Source organism: Nothoprocta perdicaria, unplaced genomic scaffold, assembly GCF_003342845.1.
Source record: "Nothoprocta perdicaria isolate Ctin4 unplaced genomic scaffold, notPer1 scaffold_61, whole genome shotgun sequence".
NCBI classification, from domain to species: Eukaryota; Metazoa; Chordata; class Aves; order Tinamiformes; family Tinamidae; genus Nothoprocta; species Nothoprocta perdicaria.
This window is the reverse complement of record NW_020455877.1, coordinates 2,633,763-2,646,238: the sequence shown is the minus strand read 5'-3', so window position 1 is coordinate 2,646,238 and position 12,476 is coordinate 2,633,763.

Here is a 12,476-nt window from a genome sequence, read left to right as displayed (position 1 = left end):
TGAACTCAGACCGTTGAGGAATTATTTTTTTTTTCTCAGAAGAATGGAACTTATTTCTTTTCCCCAGTTACTCCATTATTTACTTTTCTCCATCTACTCCCTGCACTTATGCTATCTTCCACATACATGTTAGGCATTTTTAACCATTTTTACAGTGCATTCCTGAAATCATCTGGACTTTTCCCAAGGCATCTTCACATCACATTTTTCTTCATGGGAAGGATTTATCTTGCAGAGGAACATAATCCAGATAAAATTTAATAAGGAAAAAAAGAAAAATACATTTAAATCTCAGATCTCTTTCTGTTTCTTTCTCTTTTTTTTTTCATTTTTTAGTAGTTCTCAAGCTGGAGAAATCATATACTGATCTTCGTTGGTGGCTGTCAGTGTCTCATTCTGTCTTTACTTGCCTTCAACATGTGGTTTAAACAGCCTGTCCAGGCCCATACCTCAGCTCCCTTCACAACTGAAGATAATGAAACACTCGTGCAAATGGCCAGTCCATGAAGGAACAGACATAGGAACCTCCATTTACTTGGTCATTGGAACACAAAACTGATGTATGGATGACACTAAGCACAAAAGCTGTAATCACAAAACAGAAAGAAAACAGAAACTTCCCTGATAATCCGTCAGTAGCAGGTGCTAGAGACTATAATACAGAACAGTTGATTTCTCCATTTGGCCAAGGCTTGTAGCTTGAGACCAGAAATAAACACAGTGTGAATGAATGGAAGGCTGATGCTGCTGAAAGACAAACTGCTGAAGACTTGTTGTTAGATATATATTCATCTTGTCTGAGAATTTTCCACAGAATTATTTTGTAGAGAGACCTTGCTGTAGGTAAGTTTGGCACCTGCGAGAGGAATTGTCTTGGAAGGGGTCAGCAAGAAGTTTAAAACATCAAACTGTAGCTCAAGATATTGACTCACTGTGTCAAATTTGAATTTAGTTCTGACGATTTAAGCTATTTTACACCTACATCGACTATGAACAGTTTGGGTTAATATGGTGGCAAGGAGACTTCGGTGAGCCAAGTTCATTTCGATCATGTCTGCTTGAGGAACAACAAGAGTCAGCAAGCACTAGGACAGACAGGAAAGGGTATGCAAAACATATTTAAAGTGTAAACCATAGTCACACACTGTAGCTGAATTTCCAAGGCACTGTGAGTCCTTGGTTTCTTAGAGCTCAAACTATATATCTGGGGTTTCGGTTCTGTTTGGTTAGGAGAGTGACTTTCAGGCATTGATGCTATGTTTACCTTCTGAAAATGCCTAGTTGGATCCCAGGGACCAGTTGTGCTGCAGGGGAGAACAGAAGCAGCTTAAAAGTAAGGGGAGCTCAATCCTTAACATATTCAGCCAGTCCTAAGAAAAATGATAGGCAACTGCAGTACTTCAAATCTGATCTCCTTCAGTCACTCAGCCTCTTTCAGTTTATAAAATTTCCAGAGGTTGTGCCTTTAAGGGAAATCCTGAGGAGGCAACTGTATAATGTGCAAGAATGATCTGTTTTAGGAAAAGCATAAATACCACCTTGCTTTATGCATCAGTGATATTTCTTAGCATGCAGTGAATCTATATCACATTTTGCAAGGAGCTGCATGTCAGCAGAAGCCTCTCAAATACCTAATGGCTGCAGAGGTATTTTTGTATGTTTTAAAGTTCAGGAGTCAGAAACTGTGAAACTGTCATCATGTAGAGACTCGACATAGGAGCACTATGTGCTTGGCAAGGCTTCTTTTCTTGAAGCTCTCACATTGAAATGGTAGTTATGTTTCAGGGGATTATAATTCTCAAAGATTTTTTAAGTGTCATCTCAACAGATCTGAAGTATCATTTCTTCCTTTAAATACTTTTTTTGTTTTCCTCCCATAGATTAGGCATTAGATTTTCAGGACTTTGAAATTCCTAACTTTTCTCATGACAATAAAAAGATTCTGCCTTGCTATTAATAAAGCAAATGTAGTATGTATACAACTACACAACACAGCTAAAGCTACTCAGGTTGTGAACATTATGCTCATGCATATACTTATACATGCATCTGTATTTGAAAATTGTTTAGGAAATCAGGAAGAATGATTTTGCATAAATAAGGCCATTTAAAATGTTCCCTTAGGACATAAAAGAGAAAAATTTTTCCTCCTACTGTCACTTTCCATTCATTTTTGCTAGAATTCTTTTGCCTGAGAAGGCAAACATTGCAGTTTGGAAATGCCACCACAGTGTGTCATGGGAGTTATGCTTTGGACACCTTCTGCTAACTTTCACCTCTCTAAAGTGTATTCCTAGACCAGACTGCACCTTTCTCATTTCTCTAATTACACATTTTCCACAAATAGCTAACTTAATTATTCACTTGTCTCCAGTGAGTTATCAATTTTTTAATTTAAATTCCAGGATATAACATATACAATGGCAATGAGTGAACAGTGTGATGCAACTCTGTTAAAGATGGCATATTCATGTAATCCACTGTTCATGAGAGAGGTCATGCTGTGAAATTCTGTGTTAAACTGATATTATTACAAGTTGCAAAATTCTTGCCTTAATAGTGTTACTGATCGAATGACAGTGATAATAATCTACAATTCCTGAAAGAGTGAAATGAAATCAATTGGAATTCAGTGGGGTGACTATCTCTTTGCTATGATATTTGGATTTTGGCTGCAATTTGGCTGGAACAATATAACTACAGGTAATATGCACTCTCATGTTATTCTGGTTTAATTATGTTACAGGAAAAAAAAATTGGGCTCCACACTAAATCTATTGAAAACATTCTATTTTACCTTTCCTACCACCTTTACAAGATTTTTTCTTTCTAAATAATCATGCTGTTATTTCCTTTGTATCCAAGAGACGATTTCACTTTAACTAGTTATTTAGAAATCACACAGCCATGAAAAGATTTTGAACTAAAAATACTAAAGAATATTTCCTCTGTGTGCAGAGAGAGGCAACATGTTATGATTCTATATCAGTGAGATTAGGCTGAGACCCTAATTTTGCTAGGTGGGTGTTCTTGCAAGGAGTCCATTACTGCTTTAAGTAGTGGTAAGCAGCAGTATCTTCCTCTTTCTGCTTGTAGAAAAGAGAGTCTCAGGACTCAAGGTCAGTCTTCTATAGTTATTGTACTGTAACATGAGAAAAGATTAGATACCACTGTCTCAATTCATACAATTATTTCGTTTGTTGTTATTTTTTTTCTTACCTCCTTCTTCGGAGGGGTTTATTAAGCAGGACAGAAGCACTAGCTGTAATTAATTTTTTGCTTCCTAAACAAGGTGCTTGGATTGACCAGTTACATCATTTAAAATCTCTGTTTTAAATTTAAAAATCTCTGTTACATCTGACTGCTCTCCGTTTAGGAGTTATCTTCAGAAGCAAACTATGAATTCAAAGAGCTGTGGTTTCAGTTCTGTGCCAACATGCACATTCCAAATATACACTCCCTCTGCAGCCTCCAAACCTTTTACTTATGACGACCTATGAGGGGTGGAAGACATCTATGTTATTTGCACGTCTACAAACTGAAATTTGCATGTACAGCATCTGAGAAATCCCTTGGAGACTAAAAAGCAGACATCCCAATGAAGAAAGCCCGTCAATAAGAATACACGTTAGAACTGCAAACATGGGCAACCAATCATTTACAATATAAGCAAAAACCAAGCTGACAAAGAAATAAAGCAGCCATTCTGAAACATAAAATAAGACTTTACATCAGAAGAATATTTTGCATTTACATAATACCTTTCAATTTTAGTCCATTGCAAACATTAATTAACTAATGCCATGTCTAAATTGGAATTCAAGTTATAAATATATCCTGCCATGGAGAAAAATGTTTCTAATCTGGGCCAGTTAATACCAGCCTTGTTTTTACTGGTAAGGCTTGTCACAAGGCGTGCTGAAGAACTACAGCTTTTACCCTTTTCCCATACCAAAACCCTGCAGTGCACTGCTGGTGTCATGCCAGTAGTGCCACATCTGCAATTGCCAACCACACCATTACCACTGCAAGCCTTGGTTTGCTCTCTCCTCTCTCTCTTCTTCCTCTTCTTTCGAAAGGAGACATGTCAGGCTGGCAGGAAGACAAGTTCACTGGCATAACCAAAAGTACACAAAGGGATTAGCTAGCACTGGGAGCTCACAGCCCAGATTAATGCACTGATGTGCTTCAGCTTGTGCTGAAGACATGATCTCAGCTTCAGATAGCCCCTCTGGTGCATTGATTTGTATTGCTGGAGCCATGTTTAGTTGAGACCCATGGGGGACTGCTTTCTAATGTCTAAGTGATGTAGCCTCAACCCTGCGAACACCTCCAAACATGTATAATTTTAAGATGATGAGTGACATTATTCAAATTCTAAAAATCAAGCTTGTTTTCATCTGGAACATTCAATTTCTACACACTGAGGAACATAAGTTAGTGATGTAAAGAGTGAGTTATGAGTTTTTTCTCTTGATTTCAGTGGGACACTTCGGGACTAAGATTGGACATTAGCTGAAAATATATTGAGAGTCAAAGGTTAGAAGTACATTTAAAGAGCATGAAATTTCCCTGGTGGTACCCTGTGACATTTCACATTTTTGATTTAGGCAAATAGAGACTTAAAAATCAGGAACAAAATATAGAGAAAAGGAACAAAAGGTCTTTCTCCTTCTTTTGTCCCTTTTGCCCCCATCTTCCTTGGTTGAACAAGTGATCCAAATGTATTTACTCCTAACTGGTGATACATCTTGATACACACTGTTAGGGTTACCAAATGAAGCACAGCTTGGCGGAGTTGTAGCTGCAGCGGTCTTCACTCCACAGGATTCTATATTTACAAGCAAGTTAAGGGTTTGGAGGTGAACCTCTCTGCTCCTGTTCCATGAATATCATCAAAGAGAAAAGATCTGTTTACTCAGACACGGTCTTGCTGTGGGAACAGTAGTTTGAGGTCTTGATGTAGAAGGCAGACTGTTAGATAGCATCATTACAGAGCTAAGGGAGGGCTTAGAAAGAACGAAGAAGTTGAAAACATTAACAGATTTGGCATGCTATCTGTGGCATGCTTGCACAGATACAGCAAGTACAGGTAACTCCTACTCTCTGCTGCTCTAGTCACCTCAGAAAGATGCACATTTTTCTACAAATGATGAACTAAGACCTAAATTAAAGTAGAAGATACAGTTGCCCAGACCTTCTTCTTAGGTAGGGCTCCACTATGGCCATAGTCAAAGACTGGAATCTCCCCAAGTGCTCCATCTCTAAGCACAAGGGAGTTAGGCTCTAGTAACAGAAGTATTATCCTCATCTATTAAAATTAGTGGGAATTAAATATCTAAACAACTTTGTAGATTTTGACCTGATGCAACATTAAGTCAAAAGCACAGAATCTATACCCCTGCATTAGCTAACAATATCCCCTTTTCTTTCTGCTTGTAAAGAATCAGCATACTAGCAGCCAGCAAGCTGAGGAGAAAACCAAGAGAGTACATTCCTATTAACCCGCAGAATTTAGGTGCCTAGGCCTTTGGCTGCAATAAAAATTAACAAGCTAGCGAGGAAAAATAAAAATAACAACAACAACAAAAACAAATACTAAAACGTTTATTTGTCCAAGAGGCACAAAAGAGTTACACAAAAAAAAAAAAAAAAAAAAAAAGTCCTTTGAAAGGAGGTAAATGTGTCCAGTTGTAAAGAATTCCAGCCCAGTTCAACTGAGGATAACATCTTCAGGAGAAGGTCCTGATATACACTTCTTTGATATAAAACCATCTACTGCTGTTTCTTTCTGCTCTAACAGAAGCAAGCATATGTTCCACGTGGTATAGTTCCCTCTGAAAATCTAATTGCTGCCCTGGAATAATATCTTTTAGTCTGAATTTGGGGTCATAAACATTTAGGTATGTCAAATCTTCCTACATCTTTCTATAGCTAATCTTAGGTAGTCTTCGCTTGGGTAGTCTCCTTAGTTCCTTGGTCAAACTAATACTAAATCTGTGAAAGTGCTAATGGTGTTTCTAAAGGACTAAAATAGTTTTGATTACATATTACTTTGAAATCAGCAAAGAACTAGTTAGAAAGTAGTGTAAAAGCAACATAGTTGTGTTCATTTTTTTCATTTCTGGATCTGAAATTGATGTTATTTGAATTTCTTTATTCTGAAATTAACATCAGGTTTATTTTTTACATGACTGTTCTATACAGCAAATCTGCCTTCCAGCCAGGGTGAAAATAAGAAATTCTTTTGGATGTGAATTATCAACCAGTTTCAAGACGACTTTTTTTTTCTCTAAAGAATTTAAAACACTAGTTATTCACTCTCCCAGAGGTCAATCTTTCCTAACACATTTGCAGCTGTTCATTTGTATAAGAACGCCTTGATCAGACAAATCTCCCACTGACTTGAATACAAAAGCTTTTCAAAAACACCCTAAAATGTTGTGTATTTAATTGTCTCTGCATATTTTATGTATGTATGTATGCAGATCCTATCCTATCCTATTGAAACTTATATATATATATATATAAGAAAATGGAAATAAAAATTTAGAGGCTGCTGTAACCTAGAATTTTGTACATTATTACAACTGAGAATATGTTGTACATTAGAAGGGTTTTTTATTATTATTATCTTAGTTTTTATTTTTCATGCTGCACTAAATTCCTTTAAAAGTAATTCAGGTACTGACAGCATGCCAGTAAAGGATCATAAAAAAAGTAGACTATGCAACTGTGGAATTATCTGTGACACTTTCATATTTACCTACATGAGACAGGATCTGGACAGAATAAATATTTCTACCCTGCAAACAAAAATGGACATCAGGTATTGAGTTTTTTTGCCAATTAGGTAAAGCCTGAGTATTTCCTGTAAATGTGCTGGGATATGGCAACAGCAGAAGGCTTATATGTTAATATGTGCCTGGTCCAGAGGCGAGCCGACATCTGGAGAAGAGCTTTCCCACTATGCAAGAAGCTGAGAACAGACACACTGGAAGCATGCCTCAAGAAGGAAGAACACAACATCAGTGATTTTCATGTAAAGTTCAAAAGTGATAGGCTTAATGGGCGCAGGCACTGACAATACCTCAGAAAACAGCATTAAAGAACACAAAACTACTTCTGTAATGCCTAGTGTAGTGCACATCTCTCAGGACATTTTTTTTTCAGATGTTCATCTCTAAAAAGTGTTCTCACTCAGTGGACAACAGCACTCAGAGAAATAGCCATTTCTTCCTGAAAATGGCTTTCATTTGAAAAGGGTCAGTTCTTCTAAATATTGTAAAATCCGCTTTAATTAGCTCAAAATGAATTACTCTCTTCAGGTGTTAAATAATGACCCAAAGCTAAATAATGATCCAAATCCAGGCTCAGTTGAGGTAAAGACTTTGGAAATGCAATCACAAAAAAAAAAAAAAAAAAAAAATTACCTATGTAGGCTCTATTCATATGTGTATGACGAATCAAGCTTGATTGTGAGCATATTAACAGTTTATCTTTTATCCCAGTGAGAACACGGCACTCTATTAATAAGCATTTTAAACTCAAAATTCAGAAAATGCAGACAATTCAGGCAGTCAGAGCATGAGGATTTGCTGTCTCTGTGGCTCTCTATTAGAGCTACATTCCCTGTCCTTCCTAATTGCTTATATTATTAAAACCAGGGTGGGCAGAGTAATGTTTCTCTCCATTTCGTGGTTTGGAACTATTTTTTTCTCTTTCTATCTGAGCCAGTATCTTGGAAGAGGCCTAACTCTAACCTAAATTTAAACTTCATAAAGCCATGAAATGTTAAATGAATTGCACATATCATTGCAGGCCAAAAGGTACATAATTAATACCGCATTTATTTTTCATTTAGTGAAGTGCAAGCATAACATAATTGCTGGAGGTTTAAAGTCAGGAGGATTGTCCTGAGAATTATTTCCATAGATTATCCCTGGTTTTCTTGTCTTTTTATGTGTTCATATAATTGAAAATAATACTGTATTGTTAGCACATTTTTAAACTGAAGTTACTGATTTCCTTTGTTTGAGAACTGATATCTAAATCCTGCCAAGAATAGGAAATATTTCTGGTGTTTCTGTTTGGCTCCTAGTATGACATCTTGGGACAGTTTAGCCAAACTGCTCTCTTTCAGTTAGATGTCACAATAGTCACAGATGCTACTAAATCAGGCACTTAAACTAAAGAGGCTGAATATAACCCCAAATGACAACTGCAGAATGCAACAAGAATTGCTCTGGAAACTAATTATAAAATACTTTTCATATGAGGATTAAAATAAGAAAAAAAGGAGGGTATTAGGCAGATCTTTTAATCTTCTCTGATGTTTCCATGATAACTGCAATTCTGGAGGAACTGAGAATTTAATTCATGTCTCTTAACACGTTTTAATCAAAATTGCAGAGTGAAGAAAAAAAAAAAGATCTGCTAAGGAGCTGGAGAAAGATGCAGGGAATAGAGCAATTGTCATATTACATCTAATAATTAATAGAAGAACAAGTCTGCTGTGTCAAACCAAATGCCTACTGCCTTCGTATCCTGTCTCTGACAGTGGGCAGCAGCAGATGTTCAGGAAGTAAATAAAACCAAGACAAGTATGAAGTGGTCTTTTAAGTGCCAGCACTTTATAATCGGCAATTCAAGGATTCTCAGAGCTGAAGAGTTATTTGGACTATTATATTTAATAGTCCCTGCAAGAGGTAGAAGGATGTTCTTTCACTGCCTTACAATGGTCACAGAAGGTCACACTTAGGGCTATGCCAGAGAGTGGTGAGTGATAGTGTAGGAAAAAAGAGAACAGAAAGGGATCTGGCAAATAGCTAGACCAAGGCCACACGGATCCAGTAACACACTGATATTTCATGACCTCTAGTGGCCATATCGGCCATGGTTTTGTCCAACCTCACTTTAAATTCACTCATGCTTTTGTTCCCAAATACATTTTGCAGTCAGAGAGCAGTTCTATAATTTGTTACTACAAAATCATTTGTTTATTTTAACCTCTTATATCTGGTTATCTCATTCAGCAGGCCCATATCCTATGAGAAAAAATCATTGTTTTCTGTTTCTTTAAGATATATGTCATTATAGGCCTGTCTTATAATAATCAGATATGCAGCTGTTTCATATTGAGGAGCCTTATCTCTGCAACATCATCTCTCCTCATATATTACGCTATTATCTATATTAAATTACTCTTTCTCCTTGCCATTTGCTTTTTTTCTTTTTTTTTTTTTCCTTTGGTTTCTATAGTATCTATTTTAGATGTTCTCTCTTCTGATTTTTTTTTCATTTTTACCTTTTACTACTACAGAACACTGACCTGAAGCTTTGAGTGAACTACACCAAACAATTCATTTTCCTTGAGACATGACAGATAAATTAAGGGTTCTTTAGATTTTCTCTAAGTACATTATGATGAACATTTTGCATTACGCAAAATGACCATCACCCACTATCTTTTCATCAGTCACCAGTCTTCCAAGTCCCTTTTGCAAATCTTTTCAGGCAAGTTCAGCAGCCCAAGTCCTCCAGAGCTCTCTGGGGTAAACCTCAAACTCTCTGAGGATGTGTCACACCATTTCTTGCTGTTTAACCAACTTAGGTATTTACCTTTCCCTTTTCCTATTGAACCATTTAGTCTGGTGTCTTACAGGCTTGTCAGCACTTAATGCAGATAAAAATATTTCTGAAGGTTTAAAATTAGACAGTTAAGGTACCAGAAGCAGCTGAGGTGCAGCAAGGAATGGGTCATTTGCTCAAAAGAGGGGTCCTTCTTCCATATGTCTGCCCGTACTCTTGACCATACAATCTTACCTCATGCCATTCCTGCTACTTGTCTAACAATTATGCAAGTCAATTTAACTAGTTAGAGAAGCAAAAAACTATTTATTCATTTTCCTGCATGCTGGGTCAGTTTAATAGCTTGAATGATGTAAGCACAAAGTCTGGTGAGACCCAGACCTGGTACAATGAAACAGGAAGAGAATTGGGACCATGCCACTTTTAAATGCAGTCAAAGCAACACCAATCGTACCAATTTAATATAAATCTCCTCTAAAGGTATGATTTCGTGGATTGTAGAGCTGTACTACCACACAGACAAAGGAAAAGATCTTGCTCTTTTTTGTTCCTCTGTCTCTTTTTTTCCCATTTTGCTTGCTCTTTCATGCTTTCAGCTCTGCTTCTAGTTCATCGCCTGCTTTGCACTCTGAGGATCACCATGTCTGACTGATTATCTGATCTTGAAGTATGGCAATTCACCTCAGTAATCTGTCCAAAAGAGAGAAGAAACAAACTTTTGCTGCTGGGTTGGAACATAATCGAGTTACGTCAGTTTATGATGGGATCAGATGAGATCCTGAAGTCTGCATAAGATGAGCAATGGGGCTATGTGCTAATTAGGAATAAAACTGAAGGGATTGAAGGCCAAGATAAACATTTTTGTTGTGCGTAAGAAGTTGTCTAACTCTCTGCATCCTCTGAAAATATATCCTTGGATAGCTGCAGCTTAAAGCTATATTATACATACCTGTGCTGCAGTACTTTTGCTGTGGGGATGTGCACAGTCCTCAGTGTGAGATGTTTTGGGAGATGGTAAAGGGAAATATTTCAATTAAAATCTTAAACTTTCTGATTAAGCACCAAAGATATGCACCCAGATTCACTGTTCAGAAAACCTATCCATATCGCAGGTACTACTCAGGTGTTTATTTTTCACTTTCTTTCCACTTTAAATACCATGGTAAATTGTTGACAAACCTTTCTGATGATCTCAAGCTCAGGATGTGCAAATTTTACAATGTTTTCAACCCCCCCACCATCCCCACCCACACACACACATACTCCACTCCCCAAGAAAAAGAACAAGTTCTGTGAACAGAACTATCTGCCTTTCTTGTAGAGGCAGGAGAGGCAGGAGAGTAATTTGGCTAAGACTCCCAAAACCTGTGAAAAATGAAACAGTACCAGCTGTTCACCTTCCTGACTCTGACATGCACAACCACGAGGTGATCCCGCTTGATTTGAGTCTTGGCTGCTTTTTACGTCCACATGGTGTGGTGGGAAGTGCCAGGGCCTTGGTCTGGAATGTTGGCCCGATATTCCTAGAAGATCAGATCTCAAGTTTAAAGAAAGCTCAAGACATGTACATGCAGATACAGGTAGATTGAGGCATTTTGGAAGTTTAAGGATAAGCTAACTGAACTGTTGTGTCAACACTACATGCAAAATTAAGCCGTTCCTCTGAAATGTTTGCCTACTAATTCCCCATATTCAGAGACTGGTTTATGTACTGAGGACTGGAGGATCATGTTCCTTCTGTTACTAAGAGTAAATACCCATTTATATTTTGTCTTTATGCATGTATTTATGTAAATTCACAAGCATTTCTGCCCTCTATATTTTTGATTGAGTCCTGTAAATTACTTGAATACACTGGAAAATGACACCTCCTCAGTTCCATTTGACTGCTTTTTCTTGTTTCTACTAAAGAAGAAGAATTCTGATTCCTCAGGATTCTCTCCTTTATTATTTTGTAAGGCTTTATCATACTCCCACCTATTTTCTTCCTGTATTTTGTTAGTCTAATTGTGAAAGTGTATAGACTGAAAGCTGCCTTTTCTCCCTCAGCAGTGCAGAAAATGTTTGAATAATAATGCTGGAATCTTTACTACAGCTTGTTGCATAGCTACACAGAAATAGAAGCATTCTGATATATATGTATAGAGGTACACAGTTCCCACATTATATATCTTTAGTTTAAAATTACTTGCATTTGATAGTAAAAGGGAAATAATTTCCATGGCATTTTAATATTTCAATAAATTAAAATTCTGAGATTTAAATAGTGAATTCAGGAGCTTGAGAACAGCTACAGATGTTGCCAGATTCCCATTTGTTCTTTTAATAAGGAGAATTGAATATTATTCTGCAGATAAAGCTATTTAATTTTACCTCCACCAATAAAAATGGTTACTTGAATATTATTTTTATCTCTAGAAAAATTTATACTGATCAGAATTTTGTGTTGAATATGATTTGAACATGTCCTAAGGAATGAAAAAACTATTGCTGTCCTCTAAATAGAAGAAAATTAATATATTTGGAATCATGTTCATAATGCCAAAACCAGACTGCCTCTTAAAATCTCCCCTGGCAGCAGGGAAGTTGTTTTGTTTTAGCTTTTCTACCTTTCTGTTATTTGAGTGATTACCCAAACAAAGCTCTGGTCTCTCTCTCTGTAGTTACAACTCAGCGAATTTAGTGCGTGGGACCAAACTGAAAATATGTAGGGTATTCCCAGAGCTGCCAGTAATAGGTAACCCATGGAATAGGCCCTCACTTTGTTTTCTTTATGTTGTTGTGACTGTCTTGATTGAGGAAGAAACAGAGAAATTTAGAAATAGCAGAAGTCTCCTTCGGATAAGCCCATCTCTTATAGAGCCCTATCTAGTCATCTCTTTTGC